Below are 26715 nucleotides of genomic sequence, written 5' to 3' on the forward strand. Positions count from 1 at the left end.
TAGTGTCATTTCCCAAAGAATTCTCTGCTAACTATGAACCTATGGAGAAGCACAAACACCCCTAAAATAATGAAAATAAATATGTTTGTTTTTTTCTAATCACAGCTACTAGTGGTAGATACCCATACATTTTAAACTTGTTCGGTTTCAGAGTGCTTTGAGACCATATCGGTGTTCTCAGATGTTGCTTCCCTTTATTGTAAAAATAAAAGTCACATTCAGCTGAATGACTGTGAGAGAAGATATTGCATGACACAATACCAAAGGAGAATGTTAAACTTTGCATTTTGAGATGTAAGCAAACTGATTGCTTGGTACAATGGCATCAGTAGTACAGGAAACCTCCAGGGCCCCTTCAACAGCCACGAAAGGGGCTTTAAAAAGACCGCAGTAATTGCCTGCAAAGAACTGTGTGATCATTAACTGTTAACCTGAAACTTCAGTAATGTTTTATTTTACCCATGAGTGCTTTTTCACTTTCAGAGTGAGCTCTGCTATACTGTCAATCTTCCCAGAAAAATCCCCTTGACTTTGCTGGTGTTTTGGTGTGAAACTCAACCTACTCTCTGACCAAACCGCTTGGCACGTTGCTGGCACGAGCAGAAAGCAGTAGCATAAAATAATCACTTATGCAATGTAACAGGAAGGATTGCCAAGAATAACATGGGGTTTTGTTGCAAACCACAAAGCGAAGAAAAAGCCTGGAGATTATTTTTAAACCAAGTCCAAAAAAAAAAAAAATATATGTGCTCGTTAAACTGGATTGTACAGCTATCCTCCATCCCCTCAGATTTAGCATGTATTTATGGCCTGTACAAGCAATATGGAGCTATAAGTTTGTGTCCTGGAAGCATTATAGGCAGGTTAGCTTGGTATATAGCTAGTATAAATACAGGCAGATACACACAAGCAAGCTGGAGCTGCTACAGAAGTTCTCTTTCTCCCATTCACACTGCTAAGAGTTGCGATTCCCTCCCCATTTACTGCAGGACTGATTAGCTGAAATGTTTAAAGCAGTAACATTTTGTTTACATGTTTACATGTTTAAGCAGTAACATTGCTATTAGTTCAGGAGCTGCCACATTTACAGGAAATGTGATTATCCACTTGTGTATATGCAACCTGGATCATGGATAACTATGCGCTTGTAGAGTGCCATATGGTCATGAGCTTTTTCATCTAAGGATGTGCAAGCATGGGCTTTGCTGTACCTTTTCAAAAAGATACAGCAGAAATGAAGATTCCTAGGTAAAAATGTCCACCAGCACTGTCAAGTTATTTAAAATGGGTAAATTTAAGTGATTTTCAGCTGTCTTTTTTGCTAAGAGGGAAGAGGAAGGATTCTAGATAAAAAAGTTTGGGAGAAAATGTAGATGAAATATTTGAATTTAGGTTTCATAAAAAGATGAAATATTGACCCAAATTTGGGATTGGATGGATACCCAGGATGAACATCTTCCTTGTTTGCTTTTTTCAGGAAACCTTGACAGTCATTTCAACTATCTCTTTCCTGTGGAAGAGGGTATCTTTCTCCTCACCAGATCCTAGGCCAAAACACCAAGATCCAGTGACCAAAGTGCTTATGGATGACATCCATTAACAAGAGGCAAATAGGACACACGTGATTCATGAAGAAGTGGTAATGTATTTACTGCAGCTGAGTTCATCAAACAGGCATTGTACGTAACACTGAGCAGTATTTTAGAGAAGTCCGAGGTGGCCACCCAGAGTAAAGACCACAAAGACATTAACCAGAGCTTAAATAGAAAGCTGAAGCTGGGGATGAAGGAACAGCCTTAAATTAGATATTTCATAAATAAAGGTCAGTGAAGAAAAGTAATTTCTATCAGAGAAGAAGAGGGACTGTCCTTGCCCCAAATTCCTGGAATATAATTTCTATTCAATTATTGAATTTCCCCAATATCTTTTCATCTATTGCAATATTGTAAATGTTGCAGATAAATTCTCTATTAATAAATATGGCCAGAATCTTACTAAGCCTGAGAAGCTTCTTTGTTTGCATCACCAGAAAATTTGGCCCTGACAAATTTTTCTTACTTTCACCAGTTCATTCTCTCCTTAGCACTTTTTATGATTTTGAAGCCCTGATTATGTCTTGAGAAATATCTTGAAATTTTCACTGGTATCACCAAATCAGATCCATGAGGAGCTACTTCCAGCTTTATGCTGGTCTACATCCCCTCGTTCAGTGGATGAAAACTGGTGAACCATGCTTATTACAAGAACACTGTTTGAACAACAAATCAAAATTAAATATTTAATTTCTTCATACTTCCCCATTATGTTATTTGCTTTGTACCTTTCATGTCATGTACTCTTCTTTCCTATCCGTATTTTGTCTCATATCTACTATTTTGCATTCAGTAATCCTATCTGTTTCCTTCTTGTTCTGCTTTGTTTCAACACTTTAGTATTTTCTGCCGTTCTCTGGATAACTGAGTGCATTCAATTTTCATATTAAACTTATCCAGAGATAGCTAATTTGAGAATATAACTAAAAGCACCTCTGTTAGGTTCTGTCTTTCTAGCGGAAAGCATGTTCTAGCATTTCAATTTTCAAGATATGATAACTAACAATATATTAGCAGAAAAACTAATAAAAAATGGCAGGTGATATATGATAGATAGCAGCTTGTGCACGGTATCTCTATGATGAACTAAAGCCTGGGTAGTGTTTTTTGATGCCTAGGAAGTAACTAAGGCATAATTACACAAGCAGTTGAGATATGTTTAACTATAGTTCTTCCATGTTAATATCAAGAAAGGAATGAAGCAATGTGAAAAGGAAATTCAGCTATGGTTAGTAGGGACTTTTCTCATTACTTTGTGCTATGAGTTCATTGGTTCTCACAGATGGAGACAGAAAGGAAAAAAAAGGGAAAAAATGTAGGAAATAAAAACGGAATAGTAATAGTAATAGATTTAAACAAGGAGTAAGTAAGATTGTACCAGAGACTTCTATGATTGTTATAATTAGCATAATCATTGGGAGATACGTGCTTGTCCTATGCTAGTCTCTTGAGGGTAACCTGGAAAGGGCAGTACAGAACACGAGCTTAACGTAAAGATTTTACTTGCTCTTCTTACCTTTTTTCCATTGACTATAAAGTGATTCTCACATGCTGGAGGTATTTTAGAGTCTGAATTCACATCTCTGTCTTCTACAAGAACCCTGTGGTTCTAAGGCCAGAAAGAAATTCTATGACTGTCCATTGTCATACAATGTTCAAGTCGGTCATTGAATATTTCTCAGAAATTGGATGGAAGAAAAAACAGAAGGAATTTTATGAATATGTGTTATGGTTTGAGAAACCCATAACAATTTATTGTCATTTAGACAATCATTCTATCACCCGATGAACCCTCCCTGTCCGGGAAAGGGAATTGGGAAAAACCAAGGAATCCCAGAAGCTGAAGTATAAACAGATCTAATAGAGTAAGATTAGATAATTAACATTAATAGAACTAAAGAACCAATACTGATCCCGATACCAATGCAAAATATGCAAAGATTATACTCAGCCAATGCTATCAGTAGGAAGCTGTGCACTCCCAGCAGTGGACAGCAAATGTCGGACACTGCGAGTGCTACAGCTTCAGGCAGAAGGGAGGCTCAGGGGTCTGGCACTGGGGCACGAAGTTCTCAGGAAGGCAGCCATCAAGGGAGAGAGAGAGAACTTCACAGCAAACTTTCTAATTTATAGTGAATGTGATGTTGATGGTATGAAATAATCCTGTTGGCCAGCTTGGGTCAAGTGCCCGGGTCTCGTTCCTCCTCATCCCTACACCTGGCTAAGCTTGAAAACACTGAGACCTTGAAACCCACACACCATAGCTGGCTATAAAGTAAATATTTTCACAAATTCAGACAGTAGAATCTTCTAAAATTGCAGTCTTCCCAAGTATTAGAAGAGAAATTAGTCCTGTGTCACTCAAACCAGGACAATATGCAATTTATTATTTATAATTGCCTTATATTTTCAAATAGAAATAGGGTCTAAACTCCACAATTCTTACCATTACAGCAGACTGAAGAGATATGTGTGTGAGTATAATTATAGAAGTAAATAGAATTTTGCTTGAATTTTCTAATATCAACAGGGAAACAAACTGATATCTTCTATTTCTTTTTTTTATTTAAAAAAACCCACCCTAATTTCTAGCTTTCTGTTCCCAGTTTGCAACAAGATAGTTGAAAAGTCATTTAAACAAACACATAACTGGAAGAAGCTACAGGCCATCCTAGACAATAGGTTATAGAAAATCAAAAAGCAATAGAATGAAAATGAAAAAAACCTTTTTATTTCTTTTTAAACTATCCAGCTAGTTAGTTATGAGGTCTATAGAGAAACAGAAAAATAATTCTGTGCTTGACTTACCTAACAGTAGACTGAATAAAGCTTCTTAAACTATGCTATAGAGAACAATTCCACACTAATGGCACATGAACTTAGATGATCTCAGATTATCTTTTCCAGAGTTGATTCTTATGGGGCTACTTTTTTCCCTGATATACCTATTAATGGCTTATAAAGGAGAAGTAAAGAGAGTGAATGCAAAAGGATATTATCAAAAAAGTTCCCCCTAACTGGTCAACAGCCGTCTTTAGAAGAAGACACCCATTACAGTCTCTAATACCTCAATCAGAATTTTATAAATAATGTTACAAATTTCTCTTTAATGAAATTAATTTATCCTTTACATGTGCAGTTACGTGGTTGTGTGGTAGAAGGAAAACTTGACAAACCAATGTAGAAGATGTTTAATTTGTCACATGCTTTAATGCAAATTTTTAAATTGTCAGTGGCTTTTTGCTCCAATATGTTTTGTGTGATCAGCAAAGTGGCTTTGGAGTTACACCCAAAGCACAGCCCTCACGATACAGTACTGGAAGTAAATAGCTAGGGCACACGTGTGCAGCTGGCATCACACACAGAACTCCAATAGTCGCCATAGTATTAATAGCCACTGTAAGCAAGGTCATCTGGGTTGTATCCCCACTGTTGCGGTGAAACAGGAGACATCTAAGGTCTGGAAAGTAACTTCAGCTATAAAGTCCTAAATGGCTGCAGATGTGCTACAATATATAACAGTTTCATAGAATGTTGGAAATTAAAAAGTTAGAATAAATTGCAATGTGACACCCATCCTATGACCCCAAAAAAAGAACACCTAAAACCCCAAAAAACCTACGTGGTCCGTAAGCTATTGCTCACCATGATGTTGTATCATAGCTAAAGAATATTGTAACTGGAGCATTGCTGTTGTATGGTGTTTTGCAGCCTTTAAACACTAGTGTTGTTGTGTCTCCTGCAAACTTTTCTGTATTGTCCTTGGAAAGTATTCCCACATACTCATCAATAAATCAAGTTGTAATGAGAGTTAATAAAAGCAGAGTCTTTGTTCAGTAAAATACTAATGCCACTTTTTGTTATTCACTCAGTAAAAGTATGGTTGGTTACACATCACAGATGATAGTTCAGGTAGGGTTTGTTAGGAGGGCAAGCCATCGTTATTTCTCCCTGATGAGACATTCCCCAGCTCATCCTGAGGCCAATAAGTACTTCCTGAACTACCTGACTTCCTGTGAAGTAAGTGAGCTGCAAAATCAGAATTAAGACAAGAGATAAATGTGATCCTAAGTATATCAAAGAGTTATAAAAATTTCAGACCCCGCTTTTCCGCTGTCCTTACAGAGTGCTTAATTTAGTTTAAGACTGCATGGACTTCAGGTCTCATCTGTGCTGTAAAGGATTTGCATGGTTGATTCCTATTGCCATTGCCTTCATTCACACCTACCTACCAACCATGCCAGGGTCTGTTCTAAGAACTGGAAATTAGAGACACACAGCTGAGCTCCCACGATTTGAAACTGGGATGGAAGTCAAAAGAGCAATATTTTCTCACTATATTATCGCTGGATTGTACCAGAGAGCCATGTTCCTCTGTATTTACTCATATTCAGGGGGAGCTGATATGACAACTTGGCTTCTTACATCGTACAAACCTGAGGTAAGATATGATGGTCCTGCCGTCATTCCCTGCCTTGACTCTGACCAGGGCCTGTGTCTCCATCATGGCACCTCCTTCTTCAGAGAAGAGGAGACAACTCCCATCTGAGTGAACCTGCCGAAAACCTCTTCTGAAGAGTACACAGATTGCTCAGTCCTATGCTGCAAACCATTTGTCTGCAGACTCTTTCTCTGTTTTGCAGTTAAAAAATAAAAGACATCTTGTAAACAGACAACCAAGTAAAGCAAATGCCTGTCAGAAAAAGAAGATCATACTCAGATTCCATTGTTTGTGACTTGTACAAGTTTACAAAGATGAGAGTGGCGTATTTCTGTTCCCTCTTCTTTACTTGCGTGATATTTCATTCTCACAAGAGAAATTTCACCACTGCAAGGACCTCAACTACCGAAACATAAGAAAGAGTAGACAGTAATTTTTTATCTATATTTGTTCTACTAAAGACAAAAGGATTTTATGAGATGGTGAAAAAAGAATTCTCCTTTGTTCTTCAAATATGAGAGCCACATCTCCTGGGTCTTTATTTACATATAGAACATTGTCAAAAACAACACTGGCAGTAATTCTGTGGAGAAACTGGAAATGGCAAGACAATGCGAGTCATCTTATTCAAAGTGGCAAAGGAGAAGAGTTGTATTCTTTGACAAAACAAAACTGGATCTAAACCATGAAGTGTGTATTGCCTCTTATTTGAAATTGCCAGCGAAAACCCTGTGATTCCAAAGCCAATCTGACTATGACAGACGATAAGAAGCAGATAGTAGCTCATTTTAGCCGTTCTGCCAAAATCAATAGTATTTTACAGAGCTTCAGTGAGAAACCACTTGTCATGCCAAGAACTGAAGCAGTGTGAGTCAAAGAAATGAAACTCTTCTTTTCACATGCTTTGGTGTAATTGAAGGTAAAGTGACGGAGGTATTCTGTAAGCCTTGGGCATTAATAGGGGTGGAATTTACCTCTCTCTGCAGCCTTCTGCTCAGCAAAGCTGCCCTCAAGGTCAGCGAAACTTTCGTCTGAGTAGAGACTGAAGGGCTGAAGTAAGTAGTGGGTTTGAAACAGATCAGAGGTGTTTGAATGCTAGTTTGAGAGATTTAGTTTGGAAAATTGATCACAGCTACTTAGTGTGAGCTCAAGAGAAGGCTTCACCCCACCCCAGCCATCCTCCTGTGTATATAGTCACAGCTTCAAGGATGTTTGAAAATTGCCATCTGTGAACCCCAGAAACTTGCTCATTTCCAGCATGCATTAGGGTTGTTATTACTTAGGAATCTGTGTAATCTCCTGTCGTGCCTTCCTGTACGCAGCTACACTCCTCTCCAGGAGCTGGGATGCACAGGGGGATGCTGGGGGCAGGACCCAGCAAGAGAGCACTGTCACAAGCAAGTGTGTCTCCTTCAAGAGGTCAATTCCCTCCCAGGCATTTGCTACCTGAAGAGATCAGAGTTGCATAAAAATCTGAGCTCGCTTCTATCTCCCTCTGTCAGACTATTACACCTTTGAAACAACTTCTCGTTACTAATAAATAAGCTGCAACTATGGAAGGTTTCAGGGCTGGATGACACACAGCTTTGGATGTATTAACAGTGCATTATATATGCAATAGGCCGGAGATTAAAATTGCCTTAGTTGCTAAGACCTATTAGAGTTTAGCATTGCAGTTTCCAATATTTGTCTTCCAGGTCTAAGAAAGACCTGGTTTGCCTCAACTGGCTAAAAGAGTAAAATTGCAGAAACCCTATCAAAGAATAAACGAAACATAAAAAAAATAAAAACGCCCCTTTCCAAAATTAACTGTTGTATGAAGGTTTTCAACAATGTCCCCTCCTCTTTTCGTTAACATTCAGAGAAGGGACGTGTGCCTTCATGAAGGGCCACAGATCAGTGATGTGGGTAGTAACATGCTCCTCTTTCTTCAGTCTCTCTTCGACTTTGCAAGAGCTCTGTTTATAAACCTTCCGCTGATTACATCAGCTGCTCTGTACGCAGTTTCACCACTGAGTCCTGAACTGCACCCTTTGCAACTTACTGAAGACATCAGGATTTAGTAGGGTTTTGGCTTGTAGGCAAACCCCAAAATGCTTCCAAATTCATTTCACCAGGTATCCCAGCCCAGTACCTGCAATCACTAGAGGACGGCTCTAAAATCTGGGAGTGTATGTACCATTATCTCCATCACCTATTCTGAGAAGAACAGAAAGGAGGATTTATAGTCAGAATTTCCCATGACCAGGTCCCAGAGAAGGGACCCACTGCACAATGTCTGGCAAAGTTTTCTAAAATCACATGGTTTCCTTTCCTTCTTTCAGCTTTCTTTGTACCTACCTATCTGATCTATCTTATCTATTTGTCTCCAGTTGCCCTTCCATTGTGATACTAAGTAAAACTATAAGATGTGAGTGTAAAAATACAGAGCTGGCTAACTCTTTGACCCTGGGATTAGAAAGAAGACAATCATGGCAAGTTGCAGCACCCAAACATTCTTTAAACGTTTTTTTTTTCCCTCATAAATGTAATTCTTCAGTTGAAAACACATCTGGGGAAGTAAATATTCCTAGGTTGAAGTGTAGTTTAATTTGTCATTGTAAGTGGTATTTGTTCTACATTCGCTTCATAATTTAACTTGAAAAGATTTATCCTTGAGTGTAAAGAAGTAAACCTTTTCAAAACCCACTTTGCCCGTGAGTAGTTTATTTTCTGAGGCATCCATAAAAAGCAACTAACCTAAAGTGTTTAAAAACATTTGTCCATAACAATAATAATAATAATAACAACAACAACAGCAATAAAGTCTAATGCTGTGAGGCTTCTGAGAATGTCATTTGCATAGAGAATAAATTTGCCACACTTGCTTTGTCCAGTTATTCTGGGGGGAAGGGAGTGTTATTGGCCCACATAAACTGATTTAAACCATTATTTTCTGCCTAATTCATGTCCCATTTCTGGATATTAAATGCTACAATCTAAAAAGAATCTAATAAAATTCTAATTTTTGTCATATGAGATTTTATTATACAGCTTTTGAATTTACTTTTACACCTTGCATAAGGTGATAAATCAGTGTGTTCCAATAACAGCAATAACAGCAGCTATTCAGTCACATACATTATGGCTTCATGGCTTCAGAATACTAATTTCGACTACTGGTTTTAAAGTGTCAAATTTCAGGTGATTACTTTCCCAATGTTTATTTTTAAAGCCCTTTTTTTTAGACATCACTGAATATAAATATAGGTATGTCAGCAGCTCAGCACAAACTATGCTAGAAAACCATTTATCTTTGCTTGTTGAAATAGTTTTTGTAGATATCGATTCACGTTCACTTTTTTCATACAGATTCCTTTTAATGCAGCTACTTCAACAGTAGACAATAAAGTATGTCCTTAATGGAATAATTCTGCATGCTTCTGTAGATCAGTAGTCTATTTAAAATGGAGTTTGTCAGACTCAGGTGCCACTGCCTACTTGTTCTTTAAGAGGAAAAAGAGAGAAATAGTAGGTAAATAGGTGAATACATAAAACTAGTGAAGCTCCATTTATTTGCTCCACAAAAGAGAGTGAAGCTTTTTGCTGTCATCATAAGTATCCTGTTAGAGGACCATTTGAAAAAAATGATGGATGTACACTTAAAACAGGTGCCAGGCAAATCCTGGTCTGAATGCACCCGCTGTATGGATTTACATATGCTATGCAGTGCTTGTACTGCAGTGAATTTTAAAATGGAAGGCTACAGTTTGAAGCTTTCGACCAAGTACCAGTGGATTTTAAACTACTACTAAGACCTTCCACAGACCGTCCACGTGAACAAGAAGAAACTTAATTTCTTCATATCATTGCTTCTCAACCTTAACCCCACTTTAGATATGTAATTTGCCTTAAAATGTGCAAATCGTATTGCAGTCAGAGACTCATTTGATATCTTGCATTTCTGATGCGTGTTTTTAAGGAAATTAAATAGCCCTTCCTAACTCCGAATGTTATCTGATGCTCAACCAGGGAAACTGCCTTCTCTTGACTAAAGCCATGACCTCTGAATACTGCAACGCTAGGCTTAACAGGGTGCTTAGCATTACCCTAAGTCATGGAACTGCAGAAGCAGCACTTCGTCACACATGTTTACGTATTTCTTTAAAAAAGAAATCAAATTATTTCTCTAAAAAGACTTTGTTGGGGTGAATTCTATGAGTCAATGGCATGGTGTTAGCATTTCTATATGAAGCTTGTTTTATGCTATCATCTTCTGTATTTCAGGATCAGCTTTTCCCAGAAGTAGAGCACGTGGCTAAGATAGGCTGAGCATAATATTTGATATATTGGTATTCCAGAAGGCACGTTCTTGTGTTAGTAACTTTTAGCACTAAATCTTCAGTAAGACTCTTGTCCTTCCCTGGGATTGCATTAACACCTAATCACAAGTAGAGACCAACATACGGATCTGCTTTGCTAAACTTCCTATAAGGCAATGCAGAGAACTGAAAAGGGATTACTGAACATCACTCTGCACAGTCCGTATTTATTGGCAAAACTAGTACGACACAGTGTGCTCTCCTGCATCCCAAAGCCAATATAAATATTGCCACCTCAAATCAATGGGTGTGAAATAACAGTGAGACTAAACTACCACTACAGATCCTAATCCATGGGCTTTCAAGTGTTGTAGTGCTTGCTTACACCATGATACCATATTCCTACACTTTTGCCATCAAAACCGTCTTTTCAAATCTTACTTTTTTCTTGTAAACAATGTATGTTACTTTAGGCATTGTTGTTGTCATCCTTAAAACTACAGAGGTTTCAAAGATGTGTATAGTTTCTAGGCAACAAATTCTTATTACCTTTGAGGGCCATTAGCATTTTTCCCCTTATATTGTTCTGAGATACCATAAACAGACATATTTAGCTTAAAATTGAAATAATATATTCAAGGCAATTAAATGTATTTAAAATACATTGCTTTGTTGAAACTGAAACATTTCAAATGCGTGAATACTGTTCAAAGTATTGTCTTTACTCTGGTGAGGAGCAAAACCAAATTTCAAAACCTTAAAATGTGTTGAAAACTTCAGAAAGTAAGAATTCCTTAAAACACCATCTGCAGCTCTTGGAGCAAAAAAGCAGATGAACCATTACACATTCACACAAATACAGTTTGCACACGCCGTCATGTATCTAGTAAAACTTGATCAGTTTTCCTCCTATGTCCCTTGCAGAAGTGTGTGGAGAGCAGCAAAGATAGCTCCTAAACAACACACTAAAGAGGGAGTTTTGTCATTGGGATGGATTAAAGTTCTTGACTAAATGAAATACATTGCTGAAAGGAGCTTCAAACTGTACATCATCAAAACCATTTCTTTGACAATCTAAGTCATCGTATGTGCCAAGGTGCAGCTCTACAGGACAGATTTAGCTATTTCCAGAAAAATCCCTTCCCTTTGCAGAAATACGTTTTGTTTGACAGCTGAAGCTCCCAGACAAGACCCTGGTGAAAATATGACTGCATATGACTATGCAGAACAGTGCAGGTGTTTACAAGTGAAAAGAGAAGGATGTTTTTCTGCACATCTGAGGAGAAAGTTATCAGGCAGACTTCTCTTCAGATACTTGGGGTCACACCAGCACCTTGTTGCTCATGACCTTAGCACTCTCATACCAGGTTTAAACCGAAGCATTCATGAATGCGTCAGATTGATAAGACTGAAAACTGAAATATGTCATGTATTCATAGACTACATGGAAAAAGTCAGAAAAATGCAGTTCAGTAAGAAATATGAGATAGTGTAATCAAAGCTCCTGCGCATCCCAGGCTCTTGAAAGTCTGCTGGAGAAAACTAAACCAAACTCAGTAAATTTGTCCAAAGGACAAGTCTTGTGCTTAAAGGGTCTTCAGTTCAGTATTGTAGAGTAACAGCCCACGATTTCCTATACTCCATAGAGATTAATTCACAGGCAGCATCTGTACCAGAACGAACGAGGCAGTTCCTTCAGAGAGAGAAACTGGGAACAGCTGGAGACTACCTAGCACAAGGCTCTAGACCTCACATATATTGGGTGGAAACTGCTCCACACCATTTCACGTGTGGAATTCGGAACATATTCTGATACTGATATGAAGGTTGTGTTGACATAACCACATGGCAGTGTGGATAGAGGACAGGAGTCATCAAGTTGCTAGCAACTTCTCCTTCATCTAGGAATAAACTGAGATATGCTTAGATGACACTAGAAGGTGACGTATATTCTAGCTAGAGAGGAGAGAAATAATGCAGCAGGACCCCATCACTGGTGTTAAGGAATATGCTTTCTTGGCCCCATTGCTGACTATGATTTTGACTATAATGTGTGTAAAAAGATATTCTAGTCAGAGATCACAGAAAGTGGATTTTCAGAGCACAGTAACCTACTGCATTTTGTGTCTGCTAACTTAAATATGGTGATATAAAGGAGACAAAAAGGGAATTACAGAGCCACATCTGCCCAAGGTTATTTTATCTAGCCAGTAAACTATTATAACCCCTTTTATTGTAGCTCAATATGCCAAGATACCTCCCAAGTCACGTCCAGCATTTAGATCCCTGAACTACAGAAGCATCCAGGTGACGCTAGAAAACAGCCCAATTACTTTGTGGAGATATGTCAGAGATGGCATCTATCCCACCACTGACATGCGGTTGGGAAGCCCTGAAGGAGTGTTCTCAGGAGTTGGAGGACACTGTCCTATTTTAAGTTACTGCTATTACTATGACTATACCAGCAAAATAGTCCTTGAATGTATTTTTCTTTTCTATTTCTCCCTCCACTTATCTGGGTACATTGTTCTAATGACAGATGTGTAAGTGTAGTCAGCAGGTGGGATGAGGACCAGTAATCTTAATCTTTTGTCCTTCTGGCACTACAGAGTAGGTTAAAGCATTGAGATAAATCGAAATGTAAAGTGCTGGTGAACCCACTTCCACCTTCTTTCTTGTCAGCTGTAATCTTTCTTCAGGTATCATAAAGTTATACATTCAGCAAAGATGTTCAAAAACTCATTCAGTGAAGAATTACTGAATGCATAAAATTCTTGTATTACCCAAGTATTGGCTTGTGTACAGTAAGCTCAGTTCAGAAAAAATCATACTGAAGAATAACGGCATATATTGCCATGTTTTTATCTTTAGCATATTTTTTGCTTGAGAATCAAGCAGAGGAATTAAGGGACATAATACTTCCTAGATTTTATTCCAACTGTGGGTGTCAGGAATGCTGAGAAAACCCTCCAGTTTCCACCAAGTACTTCACATTGTCTCACATTGTTCAGCCATTGGTCTTCGTGCCAATATATTCATACTCCCAACCACCAGTCACTCTTCTTATTCAGCTTGGGACATCCAGTTCAACCTAACTGCAGGGAATATATATGTGGTTTATTAAATAATAAACCATATAGGGACGTAACAAAAAGCATCCGGAAATCTCTTAATGTCAAACTGTGTATTTGAAGGGGCAAATTTTTTAGCTTCTGAAAATCATTGCTTCTCTCTTAGCCCAGTGGAAGTACATACATGGACCTGCTCAAACCCTAACTTCATCAAAATAAGTGATCAGTTAGAGTTCACTGTGCTGTCTGAACAACTGTGGCCCTAATGCAGTCTCATGGCAGAGATGAGACCTCAAGAAGACTGGTTACCTGGTTCTGCCATTTTCCTGTTATTTGACTTTTACCAAGTTGCTTCACTTCCAAGGACCTTCCTTCTTGACTTCTGTATATCCTGTCACATTACACTGAGAATTGTCCAGGATAATCTGCCTTTGTGTCTGCTTTTGCTGTCAACTCTAAGCACAATAGGCCCAATTCATGTTAAACCACTCCAAGGAGCTGCAGACAGCTGCTACTTTAAGGCATCCCTTAAGCATAAGGTGATAGCTTTTCCCCAAGTACCTGTATTTATAATAGATTTCATTCAGACTAGGCTCCTTTGTAGTTGCAAAAGGGAATGCCACAGGAGGAAAGAAATCAATGTTCAAGCACTTACTCCCAGAACTGCATCTTTTACAATGGTTTCGATTGAAGAGGAGACTGAATCCAGGCTGCACTTTACAGTACATGCCCTCACCACTAGGCTGGAAAGTCAAATTTATTCTGGTCCCTCTTTCTCTCACACAGTGGACAGGAGGGAGAGATAAGGTTCCTTATGCAGGCTACTTTGCTATTAAAGCCCTCTGGATTGGATTTGGATCCCTTCCAATAGGAAAAAACACTGAACCTAGGTCTCCCACTTCCATGACGAGTGCTCTCCCTACTGATGGTTTTGCAAAAATGGATGCTGGTTACCTCTGCACTTGTCCTAAATAAACGCACTTGATGCTTTGATTTCCAGGAGAGCCCTGTTAGCCAAGTAGTGTGTGATATATTTGCTGTCATTATAGAGTTGCTTTATTTTTCATCACCATCTTAATTTAGCCGAAGACTCCGAAAGGAGGAAAAAGCCTTTGGCATCCAGAACAAAAATAGCACAAGTTAGGAGGAATCCTCATTCTGATTTCCTATCTCCCTGGTAGAGAAGAAAGAAGAAAGCAGGGACAGTCAGCTCAGCAGGAAGCAATGGATCACAGTTGTTCATAATAATACTAATAGTTTTGGCCTTTGGGCAATCAGACAGGTTGGACCGTGCATTGATGTTTCAGTTGGAGAGGTACTCAAGTTCTTTTTCTGCGTTTCCACCCTTTATATTAATGTGTGTGCCCACACATGTGTGTCTGTAACATGGGGAGAAAGTATTTCATGAGCCCTGATACATAAGATGATACCTCTTTTCACAAGTAGCAGAATAAAAGTGGATCTGACAGAGAAAAAAAAAAAAAATCAGTGCCTTCGTGAGTTTGATTCAACACATCAATTCATATTAGATTAGTCCCAGGAAAAAAAAGGGATGAATGAAGTATTTGAATTAGCTGATGTTAGTGGGGTTGGTATAATACCATTTACTATGACAGGCTTTGTGGTAGGATTAATGCTTTCCTTTGTTAGCTACTATTTAATTTAATCCAGCATATGATTGGGACCTTGACCATTAAAAAAATAGATAAATAAATAAGGCAGTTTTTTTTCCAAATACTTGAAATTTTATTATCACATCCAGTGATGGAGAATTGCCATGATGTGTCAGACTTGAGTTATAACCTTAACTTCACAAGATTTTAATGATCTCAAGCAAACAAGCAAACAAATGTGACATTTTTAAGTATTGTTAGTATTTGATATTTTACAAGAAGAAACTCAATTAGTAGAACCCAATTATTTCTTTAAAAAATTAAGTTCTGTCCAGATCCATCACTGAGGAGCTCCACTATTAATTATTTTTATTATTAATATTTTCCTTTAACTTTTCAAAATGTCAGCCTCACCAATAGCTTCTGATCAAAAGTTTTGCAATTTTATTTATGAGAAGGTCTAAAGAAAAGGGAGTAAAGCGAGATGCAAGAATAGGTATGGAAGAAAGAAATGTGCTCCACCAAGCCTAACATACAGCGCTATGTGTTTATTATGTTAAGTATAAGCAAACACAAATGTCTTTAGTAACGTGATCAACACTCTTTGTAGACTTCATGGTAGAAAAAAAGACTCTGACAGGGTTTTTTTACCTAATTCCCTTAAGAAATGAATTTTATGAGTTCATTCTTTCTCTATTAGTCCATCTGGCCCTTCTGCTCCCCATTAATATTGAACACATTTTCCAGTTTCAAGCAAATTCACAAGAGTAGTGCAGATCTGAAAAATGTTAGATTACAACAAATGTGAAAAAAGGCGGGCAAATGGAGACAAGACAACCTATTTCTGTAGCAACTGAAGCAAAGGTTTCTGCACAGACTCAGCAACAGAGAATCCACAAAGAAGGATAAAACCTTATGAATGTTTCAACAAAGTTAAAGCTTTAATGGATATTATTGCAGTTGCCATTACTCTGGAACAGACATGCACAATTGTGGACTGCAAAGATGAAGGCAGAGAAAGATCTGAGCGCTGTTGGTGGGACTGTGGACTGAACGTGGTTGAAATTCAGATCAGTGGGCCAAAGAACTAACTTTCACAGCTCTTTTTGCATCTTCCCTGGAAATCTGAATTACCTATGTTTAGATTTGAGAGCAGGACTCAATGACATACTAATTCCTACCCAGAGAAACCTGATAGCTCTGAGGTTTTTACCATTGTTGGAAAGTGACAGAATCAGCCATTTCCACTTAATTTTTATGAATTTAGAAAAAATCAAGCTGCGCTACATAAAGCAGTATCCTCAGCTCATACACTGCAATTTTACTCAGCTAATTAAAGCTGCGTTAATGAAATGATCAAATTAGAGTCATAATTGAGATTAAATCAATAAAACAATATTTTTCAAATTGTTCATTCATCAGAATAATACAGAAGTTAATATATCAAATTCTGATTTTAGTACTTCAGGAATTGTTCAGTTTTAGGCTTTGCTTGGGATTATTTAGAGTCCCTGGCTTCTTTTTATCTGAGACTCAAAGTTCATTCTGTCCTAGCTGGTGTTTGCACAATTAAGGGTCAGGTAAAAAAAAAAAAAAAAAAAAAAAAATCTAAACCATTTAGATATCTAATTCAGTTTGAAAGTCTATGCACAAAAGAACAATGAAAACAAAATTGGTCTTCAACTGCGTAAAGTCAGTAGATGCCTTGAGTTTTTCCTAGGTGTATTCTCTTGTCCTGAGGAAAAGCATGGTATTATTGTACTTAAGGGTTTGGCTTTCTTTGTATGCCCAGCACCATGTTGGCTGTTCATGTAACATAGTATACAATACTATAGTACACATACATTGTAAGCTGCTTCAATGAATATATTGTATGTACTGAACAGGTCAGGATTGACAGCCTAAAATGATTTGCTGTCCTTTAACATTTAATTCATCTAAAAGGAAGTAGGTAACTGTCATTTTATTTTTAAAGGAAACTAGTGGTGGTGTCACTTCTCTTTTCCACAAAGCCTCTTGTTAAAAACTTCAGACCAAAAAATTATATATAAGGTTATGACACTTGGTTTGACAGGACTAAACCCCACACCTTTCAGATAAATTCAGTCCCAGTCAAGCTAAGAAACAGAATTATATGATTTAAGTGAAGAGGACATTGTCTCTGTTGAAGGTAGGACATGGTAGCAAAAGGAATGAGAAATTCACACAATGAGAGAATAAATAAAGGAGAAATATCTTGGTATAATCTTCTCTGTGACCCAGCACCTTTCAAAATGTAGCAGTTTGTATTGTTTCTAAAATGTGAAAACTGGCGAAAAACTGAGGGTTGGTTATCAATGTGTTTTTGGTGTGGGGGTGTGTGTGTGTATGCATGGGTTTTACTTTTTATATGCTTGTTAGCTTTGGTTTGCTTTTATTTCACATTCTATTCAAATCAAGCTTACAAAGTTGACATTTGCTTTTTAGAAATATATAGATTAGGTTTCTGAAAAAGGAAACATAAAAAGAATGGACTTTGCCTCTTATTTTCAACTAGTTCTTATACAAAAACCAGAAGAATGTTGAATTAGCTAATAAAGTTCCTTCTCCTAATTAAAACACAATTTGTTTGCACATTTGGGTTTTTTTTTACCAAGTCTTTTTTATTAGCTAAAGGTTCCATTCATTTACTATTAAAATTCTTACAGGCCAAAAAAAATCTCATTTGGAAAATATATTTAGCTCATTCATTCCATTTTTTTTTTAATACATAGAAGAAATATCTGCAACATTTAAGGAAACATCAAGTTTTCTGCACTGAGCTGTCTGATGTTTGTATATTGCTGATGAAATTGCACGAGGCAGTTACTTAACGTTTTAATTTTTCTTAAACCCTGGAAATGTGATTCATGGATTGAAAACTCATTGGAACACAGGAAAGAAGCCCTGCATAGAAATGAGCCACTCAATCACTTCCACAGCACATAACTCGCAAATATGTGTGGGTCATATGGATAACGGAAAGATCCTGCTTAAATGCTTAGTGCCAGCAGAAACAAAGAGCACCCAGGCTAAACCATTATTAAGTTATAAATAGGCTTGTAAACAGTTTAATTGCATAAAAGAGTTGGTTTCCTTGGGACTACAGCAATTTGCATAACGAACTGCATGAGTAGCCCTACAATATTCTGTGTTAACTGACATCAAGTGAGATTGTCAACTTTTACAATGCCAGACAGCATTTGTTTGCAATCCTTTTTTTACAGGGAAGGAGCTCTGAGAAGGAAAAATGCATGTGAGAGGGGGAATTTTATAACACATTTGTTTTTAGGATTTCATCCAACCCAGTCTTTTCTATAAGCACTGGTAAACAACACATGCTTATTTCAAATAATATATTGATGAGAATGATTATCTATCTTATTAGAACTCAGATTTCACAAAGAATCTCTCAGTCTACCACGTCTGTTTTCTTGCTAGCTGTGCCTGAAACAATGGCTTAGGCCTGAAGTTTTGGCTTTTTAGGAACATTGTCCCATAAAACACTATTTCATTTCCAGTTATAACTTTGTTTTTTTCCTGTTCAAGGGAGCTGATATTTTTCCATTTTTTAATTGTCTAAACATAGCTGTCTAGTGCCATTTTAGATAACCCTAGGATAACCAAGACATCTGAATGAGACCTAAAGATGCAGCGTTGCAGGGTTGGAAGGGACCTCAGGAGGTCTCCAGCCTGATCCCCTCCTCAAAATCAGGTCAAGCATGAAATCAGTCCAGGTTGTTTAAAACTTTATGCAGTCTGATCTTGAAAACCTCCAAGGATGTAGATTCTATCACCTCTCTGGGCAACCTGTTACACTGCTTCATTGTGGCCCAGAGCTGCACATCATTTTGAAGTAGCAGCTGCAAGCCAGACAAATTGTACCCTAGAGGTATTATAAAGCCATAAGATGCCCTAAAATACCTCAGATTGTGCATAAGGAAGTAACCACAGTGTTGCTGATTGAGATTTCACCTAATGACAAAGAAGGAATTAAGTTGCAAAGTTAGACAGCGTAACGCGCAATAAATAATCAGAATACTACTGGGTGCTTTTTTATGTTTGACTTAATTATCAACTTGTTTGGAAGATGCACAAGCTTGACAATATTTTGGAGGAAACCCATTCATTTTCATAGCATGTTTGGGAAGCCTGTAGGAGGCTTCTCTATCTGCTGGTCATGCTTCTTGTAAAGTAGCCCAAAATGCTTGGTTCACAGTGAGAGTGCACTGATGGCCCATCCACAGCCACACACCCACCACCACCTGCCCAGGTCCTCTTCTGCAGGACACTGCTCAGCAAGTCCCTTCCCATTCAGTGCTGATGCCTGGGGTTACTCCAAAGTGCAGAACTTTGCACATCTCCTCGCTGAACTTCATTTCTGAACCTCACTGAATTTTTAGTGCATCTTGTCACTTTTACCTCATATTCAGTATATACATCTCTCTGAGAAGTAACGTTGTGACAACATTTGCGTGTTAATTTGGATTTGAGGTTCCTTAAGGTGCAATACAATGTTGTATTGACACCATGAATAATAACGCAAGATTGGTCTGGAGGAGACAAATGTGCTAATTATGGAAATAATGGATACAGTCGGACATTCTTAAGCTGACAAGAAACTGTGTACAGATGTCCTTTTCCACATCTACATATGGTTGTTCAACTCGTCTTTCACCGACAGACTTGTCTGCAAAATTTACATCTCCCAGATACTAGAATTTTAGATTATTTTAGGTTGACTTTATGAAATGCTAACAGTAAACAGCAAAAAATATCCTCTTAAAAATTAAAATATTAGTCTGTGTTGATATTTGATTAGTAAAAGCAGAGTTGCACAAATATGTTGATATAACACATTGTCGGTTTAAACTTTCAAATTAATCTGAAAAATAATGATGGCATACTCCTAAATTTGGGAGAGATTTTATTTTATTTTATTTTATTTTATTTTATTTTATTTTATTTTATTTTATTTTATTTTTTAATTCCAGAATTAGAATGAGTTTAAAAAGGTCATGTCAGGTTGGGATGTTTTCAAAGAAAAATTATCACAGGACTTTGGAACTTTTTAAGCTATATTTCGGTGCAAAATTTCACTGTTGAATCGACTTCACTTTGACTAACCAGAATTCTCTGCCCTGAGATTCAGCATGCAACAATATAGTTGCAGCAAATGAAAATATTTATTGAATGTAATATTTTTGCCTCTCTTTGGATATCACTGTGAACCCTAGATTCCTATATTCCTATCAAAGTATGCCAGCTGGCTGTCTGGCAGAAAGGGGGTTTAGGGGAGGATTAAGGATAAGTCCTTTTCAAATCTATTTTAAAATGCAGCCTTGGGAAAATCATCCATGAAAAAGACGTTCAAGAATGATAAGAGATACCACTAAGTGTATCCCTCATTGCCAGTTCCTTTAGCTACCTATTTTCCATTGGTTTTCCCTTTGTTTAGAAACATTAACTCTGCTTTTAATCTGTTTTTTTTTTTTGTGAACAGTAAGAGAAAAAAAAATGGCTGTTTAGTTTTTTGGTCTTTTAATGGCCCTTAATGCTCAATCCGATGAACGTTTAGTAAAAGTGGTAAATACTGAACTGTTGTTACCTAGATGTCAAAGGCCGAAATCTTTCTCATCATATGTAAAATAATTGCAGCAGGTGCATAGGCAAACAATTTGCTGATGGAGCACATACAATAGTTTTAGCAGTTTTTTGGCCATAAGCCACTGGTAAGGACTTAAGGGTGATGACTGCTTTAGCACTGCAGATTTGGGTTTCACTGTTGTTGTGATTCATTTTATTCAATTCCTCAGAGTGAATAATATCATTAACACTGAATTTCTTCCAAAGGAACAACACAAACTTATTAACTAAATTCATTTTGAAGCTATTTCCCTTCCCTCTGTCAGCCGGCGCTCTTGGTCAGACACTTTGGAAGATTATTTCCTGGACAGAAAAAGAATGAGAAATGCTAATCTGACTAAAATTATGATGCATATAATATTTCTGGAAGATTATAAAAGTCATGTTCACAATAGCGGCTGATTGCTCCCTGTATTTCCATTACTCTTCCCTATTTTGATCTATTCATGGTGGCATTGGAGGGAGAATCAAGAATTTAATTTCTGGGTGTCTCTGGATAGTTAGATAACTACTTTTTCAGCTTGCAGAAAACTGTTACCTAATTCCATAGTCTTCATAAATGGGAAATACCCATTTTATATACAACTGCTTTGCTCATGGAAAGGATATGAGCAAGGTTCATGAGATTAAAGGTTCACACTGTAGCCATGTGTCACTTTCTGGATGCAGCTGAATTAAGTTGCTGCACTAATTTATCGCCAGCTGCAGTTTACTGTGTCAGGAATGGATATTTCTTCACCCTCCAGTCTTCCATCAGACCGACTTCTGTGACATCTCCCTAGGCAGGTTCAAGCCACATAATCATAATTATATATACATTTTCAATACAGATGTTTTCTAACCTGTCTTTCATCTGATCAGTTCAGAGAGTTACTACTCATGCAGGTACGCTGGAAAATCGGAAGGGTCAATAGCCTTTGGAGGGAGGAGGGGAAGAGGCTGAGGAGTCATCTGAAGCAATGCAGAACAGAGTCTATGTGCTTAGGGCTTCCAGCTAAAACAGCAACATCTAAAATCTTGGTACTCTGTATTCTAGCTTCCTCCATAAGAAGAAATCGAAGCACCAGAGGGGGGATAATCACATGCTGCAAGAGGAGCTAGGAACAACCCCGAGGAAATGATGACTCTTGTATATGAGCTTGAGAGATGGAAGATAATGAATACCTATTTCTTTCAGGTTTAAAGTCTCCCTTTGTAGATAGCAGGTTCCTTTTCCTTCTGTTCCATGAAAGAACTTAAGTTGATTCATTATCTTCCTTGCAGATTTTGTCCAGGATAACGATGGTGGTGATGGTGAAAGTCCTCTATGGAATAGATCTATGGCTGTCCTACTGTTTCCTTGAAAGGCAGAATGGGTTTTTAGCCAACTGAAGGACATTCAAACCTGTTGCATTCCAAAGAAAGGGCAAGCTACCAGAAAGACACTTAATCCACTGTGCTGCTGTACAGGAAAGAATATGGGAGTCTCAGAGCAGCTCCAGGAAGGGGTTGGATCTTGGAGAAGAAGGATACATAGAGAGAAAAGGCAGATTTCCCTGTGGTTGGCTGGAGAGGGTACACATTGGGAAGAGGAGGGGAGGAAAGTGAAGAGCAAATTCTATTCCTGTTATCACAGAATCACAGAATCACAGAATCACAGAATTTTCAGAGTTGGAAGGGACCTCTAGAGATCATCTAGCCCAACTCCCCTGCTAAAGCAGGATTGCCCAGAGCACATTACTCAGGACTGCATCCAGGCGGGTCTTGAAAATCTCCAGAGAAGGGGACTCCACAACCTCCCTGGGCAGCCTGTGCCAGTGCTCTGTCACCCTCACCGTAAAGAACTGTTTCCGTGTATTTGAACGGAACTTCCTGTGTTCTAACTTGTGCCCATTGCCCCTCGTCCTGTCACTTGGAACCAATGAAAAGAGCCTGGCTCCATCCTCCTTCAACCCACCCTTTAGATACTTGTATGCCATAATAAGGTCTCCCCTCAGCCTTCTCTTCTCCAGGCTAAAGAGTCCCAGCTCTCTCAGCCTTTCCTCATAAGGCAGATGCTCCAAGCCCTTAATCATCTTAGTTGCCCTTCGCTGGACTCGCTCCAGCAGTTCCCTGTCCCTCTTGAACTGGGGAGCCCAAAACTGGACACAGTATTCCAGTTGTGGCCTCACCAGTGCCGAGTAGAGGGGGAGAATCACCTCCCTCGACCTACTGGCTGGTTATTATTTGTACATTTTTGTTAAATAGACTTTGGTTAAAAAAAAACCCAAAGTGGAAGTCAGGCCTTCCCCTACATCACTGAGAGAACATTTTACTTCATAAATTAGAGTTTGATGGCTTCTGGTACACACAGATTAGCCTTGTATTTCTTTTCACGTAGCAGGGAGTAATAACAAGCTTAGATTTTTCCTCAGTTTAACTTCCTGGGCCACTGTCTCAGCTCTGGGACTATCACGGGAAGGTGATAGATTAGGTCAAAACTTTGAGCTGCGTATTTTTCAATTTAGGTACAAAGTGTTAGATTCGTCTCAGCTGCAGACATCCGAGAGTCGGGCATCCAGTCAAATTTTTTATTAATTCAAAAGATAGACAAGCGGACTAGCTTACTCTTAGGTCTACGTTTAAGTTCTGGATGGTTAGGTGATATGGTCACTCTCCCTCATGTAAAGGAGACCCTGAAGTTTCTAGTATTGAGTTTCAAAGGTGAGAAGAAACATAACTCAGATGCAACTTATTCCTCAGGTTGAGCTTTTGCAAGGGGACAGTTTCATTCTGTGAGCAATTTTGTCTTCTCAATTCTCAATATTGGCTAGAGAAATCCACTTTTGGTGAAAATCTACTACTTCGTATAAGCAGTGAATTAAGTGGATTTTCTAAGAATATTTTCTACTGATAATAAAATACTATATTCTATAGTAAAAATATAATACTGTCCTCACTAAAATATGCCGTGCAAGAAGAGATCATTTTGAATGAAAAAGCATTTGCAACCTTTTGAAGAATAGCAAAGCTGATTTTGTTAAATTATAAATTATTGCTCTTCTGCTTGCCGCCATTCAAGAAGTGTTTCTGTAATTACCTCTTGGTAACAATTGTTAAATGAGGGGGAAAGAAAATGGTTTAACTACATGTCTCATTTTTCATAACTTTAAAGCTATTTAAGAAGGAAATTTGTATTTCCTCATCCCATCGGAGAAAAAAAAATATTGAAATACACCTGATATATGTATTAGAGATAATAATAGACTGATTATATACATAGTTATATGAAAGCTGTATGCAGAAGAAAATAAAATGAGATTAATATGGCACCTCTTAATTACTCTGTGGAGGATTAAGAATTTGCATGCAGGTTTTAACAGGTGCCACGTTCAACTGCTCACAGCATTGTTGAACACCTTGATAACACATTGCCCTCCGTAGGACTGAATGCAGCCCCAATCTAAAGAGAAATGAAATAGTGGGGAGTCTAATAACCCATAGGACAAGCTGCTAAATCCATGCCTAAATTTCTGTTGACTTTTCAGAGTCAGAGTTAAGTGTCCCTGGAGGATTTTCTGGAAGTTTGCATTGAACGGAGTCCTGCAAAGTTTTGAGCTGTGTTAAAACACAACCTTAATAAATAGCATCTTTGATTGTTGTGGGAAAAGACATTAGCTAACTTGTGCTTGATTTATAATCAAAATTATGAAAAAAGTTAAGGGAAAGACTTGAGCTTTTTTGATACTTTTTTGATACACAAGGTATCAAAAACTGTGGGAATACAGAAGCTTAGAGAAACTGACACATTGCTAAGGGTTATGAGAGCTAGAAGGCATAATTAAAATATTAAAGAAATTGGGAAAAAAATATAGAACATACAGGGCAAGTTACCAAGGAAACCAGTGCAAACTGAAGTCCATAATTTTAGCTTTTACCACATGAAGACACAAATGCAGGCATACACACGCATACACCCCTAATTTTAATGTCTGCAGGTCTTTTTACATTCTGCCAAAAGCTGGAGTCTTCAAGTATTAATTTCGTGTACAATAAAGTCAATTTATTTTGCATGAAATGTACTTTTGACATTATACTAAACCACATCAGTGCAAAGTCATTAGATTGGATAAATGGATCAGTTAGCTATTCCACTGGAGTTGGTAATCTTTTATTTCTCTATAATCAATCCAAACACCACAATAAATAATTTTCTTCATAGATGTATCTTCAGGGTACAAATATACTATTAACCAATGCAAAGTCCTGATCTCTCTGCAGTAAACTGACACGACAGGTAATGCATTCATTCCTCTGAACTCTCCAGACACAGTATCTGCATTGAAAGAATTGTACCTAGGAACGGTTTGATGGAGTCCTGGTGGCATGGGGTAAAAACACGTCACAAGGTAAAACCATGACAAGAACAGTGCTAACGCTACGGACAAAGGTGAAACAATGCTTAGGTCCATGTTCTTGCACTAATTAATTTGTGCAAAATGCAGCATTAGTTATAAACCCTGGCAACATTTAAGCCTATTTTAAGCACAATATTATTTGCCTACCAATTTCTGGAGAACCTTGTCAAAAAAAAATAGCTTTGAAAAAACCCTTAGCACTTTGTGGGATATTTGTGAAATGCTTAATGGCATCTTTGCAAATCCAGCTGGGAACCTCAGTGTCTCAAAAGTGAGAAGAGAGACACTTTTATGCCATTTTACTGTGTTGTCTAAGCAGAAGAAAAAGAATATGAAAAGAAAGACATTAGGTACAGGGAAGAACTGAAAGTAAAAGAAAGAGGAACCTCTAATACACTTACTTCCAGAAAGGAGTCAGTGTGTCACGAGAATGAAACAATAACTGAAAAAAAATCCTGGACAGATGGACTGTGGGTGCTCTGGGAGCAGAGAGAATTGGTGTCATATTTCTCTTATTTACATAGAAGTAACCTCAATTACTCTTTAATGCATAATTAAAAGGGATCATGTTGGGATGCATTTTGGGGAAGATATTCTGATAAAGTTCATTCTTGGGCCATATCTGTGCTTTTTTACAAAGGGCAGAAGTGTGCAGTTGGTTGGCTTTTAGAATGGTGGAGATTTCACGTTTGGTTGCAGAGTTCAGCATTGTGACCCATCTGTACTCTTATTTTTTGCTGATTTGGTCCTTTAGTTTTCTCAGCTCAAACACACCAAAAACCATTAACCTGAACTCACATATTATAAACACAATTTCAAAAGTATTTTGGGCTCTTCCAGATGTGAATATGATGGTGCAGTTGTTAGTTTAAATACTGATACAGATGTTCTCTTCACTGTGAGAGTCAACACTCATGCACTCATGTCAGTGTATACTCATTATCCCGTGAGTATATTCATGCAGCTCTGTGGGCTTTCCAAGCCATTAGCAATATGTGAGCACATGGGTAAAACACTAAGCTCAGTTAATGAAGCCTACTCAGAGGCAATATATGCCACATTTAGAACTCAATATAACCTTAAAAAATCCACATAGCGTTTGGGCTGAGCTCAGCTCAAGTCCCACCAACTTGGAGTACCAACAAAACCAGATCACACCTTTCTACCATTGCCTGTGTAGAAAAAAAAAAACCACTGAAAACGCAGGTACACCCTTCTAATGCTAGGCAGAAGCCTAAAATTGACTGTAGACATATGGTTTACCAGTGCCTCATAGCACTTTTTTACTCATAGAACTGTTTCAGAAATTTTAACATTGATACGAGGTCTGATTTCTTTTCCAGATTTTCTGTACAGTATATCAAGTCATGTTGTGTCTATCACTTTCTCTCAACTTCTCTTCCAGCACAGCGCTCGATACTTGGCAAGAAGGTGCACTTTTCAGATCTTTTTTTATTGCCTTAGAAAACCAGCTAAGACATTTCACTGTCAGCTGTTTATTTGTAGTACTTGCCTCTTTGTGTTACAGGCAGAATGCACCAAGTGAAGAGATACAATGTGAAAACCTAAATAACAAAGGGACAAGATAGACCCTCAGAGGCACTGCTTGATGTTTACAATATAGAGAAAGATGTATAAAGTCTCTAGAAGGATAAAT

This window comes from Vanellus vanellus (assembly GCF_965231255.1).
Source record: "Vanellus vanellus genome assembly, chromosome: 4".
Taxonomy (NCBI): Eukaryota; Metazoa; Chordata; class Aves; order Charadriiformes; family Charadriidae; genus Vanellus; species Vanellus vanellus.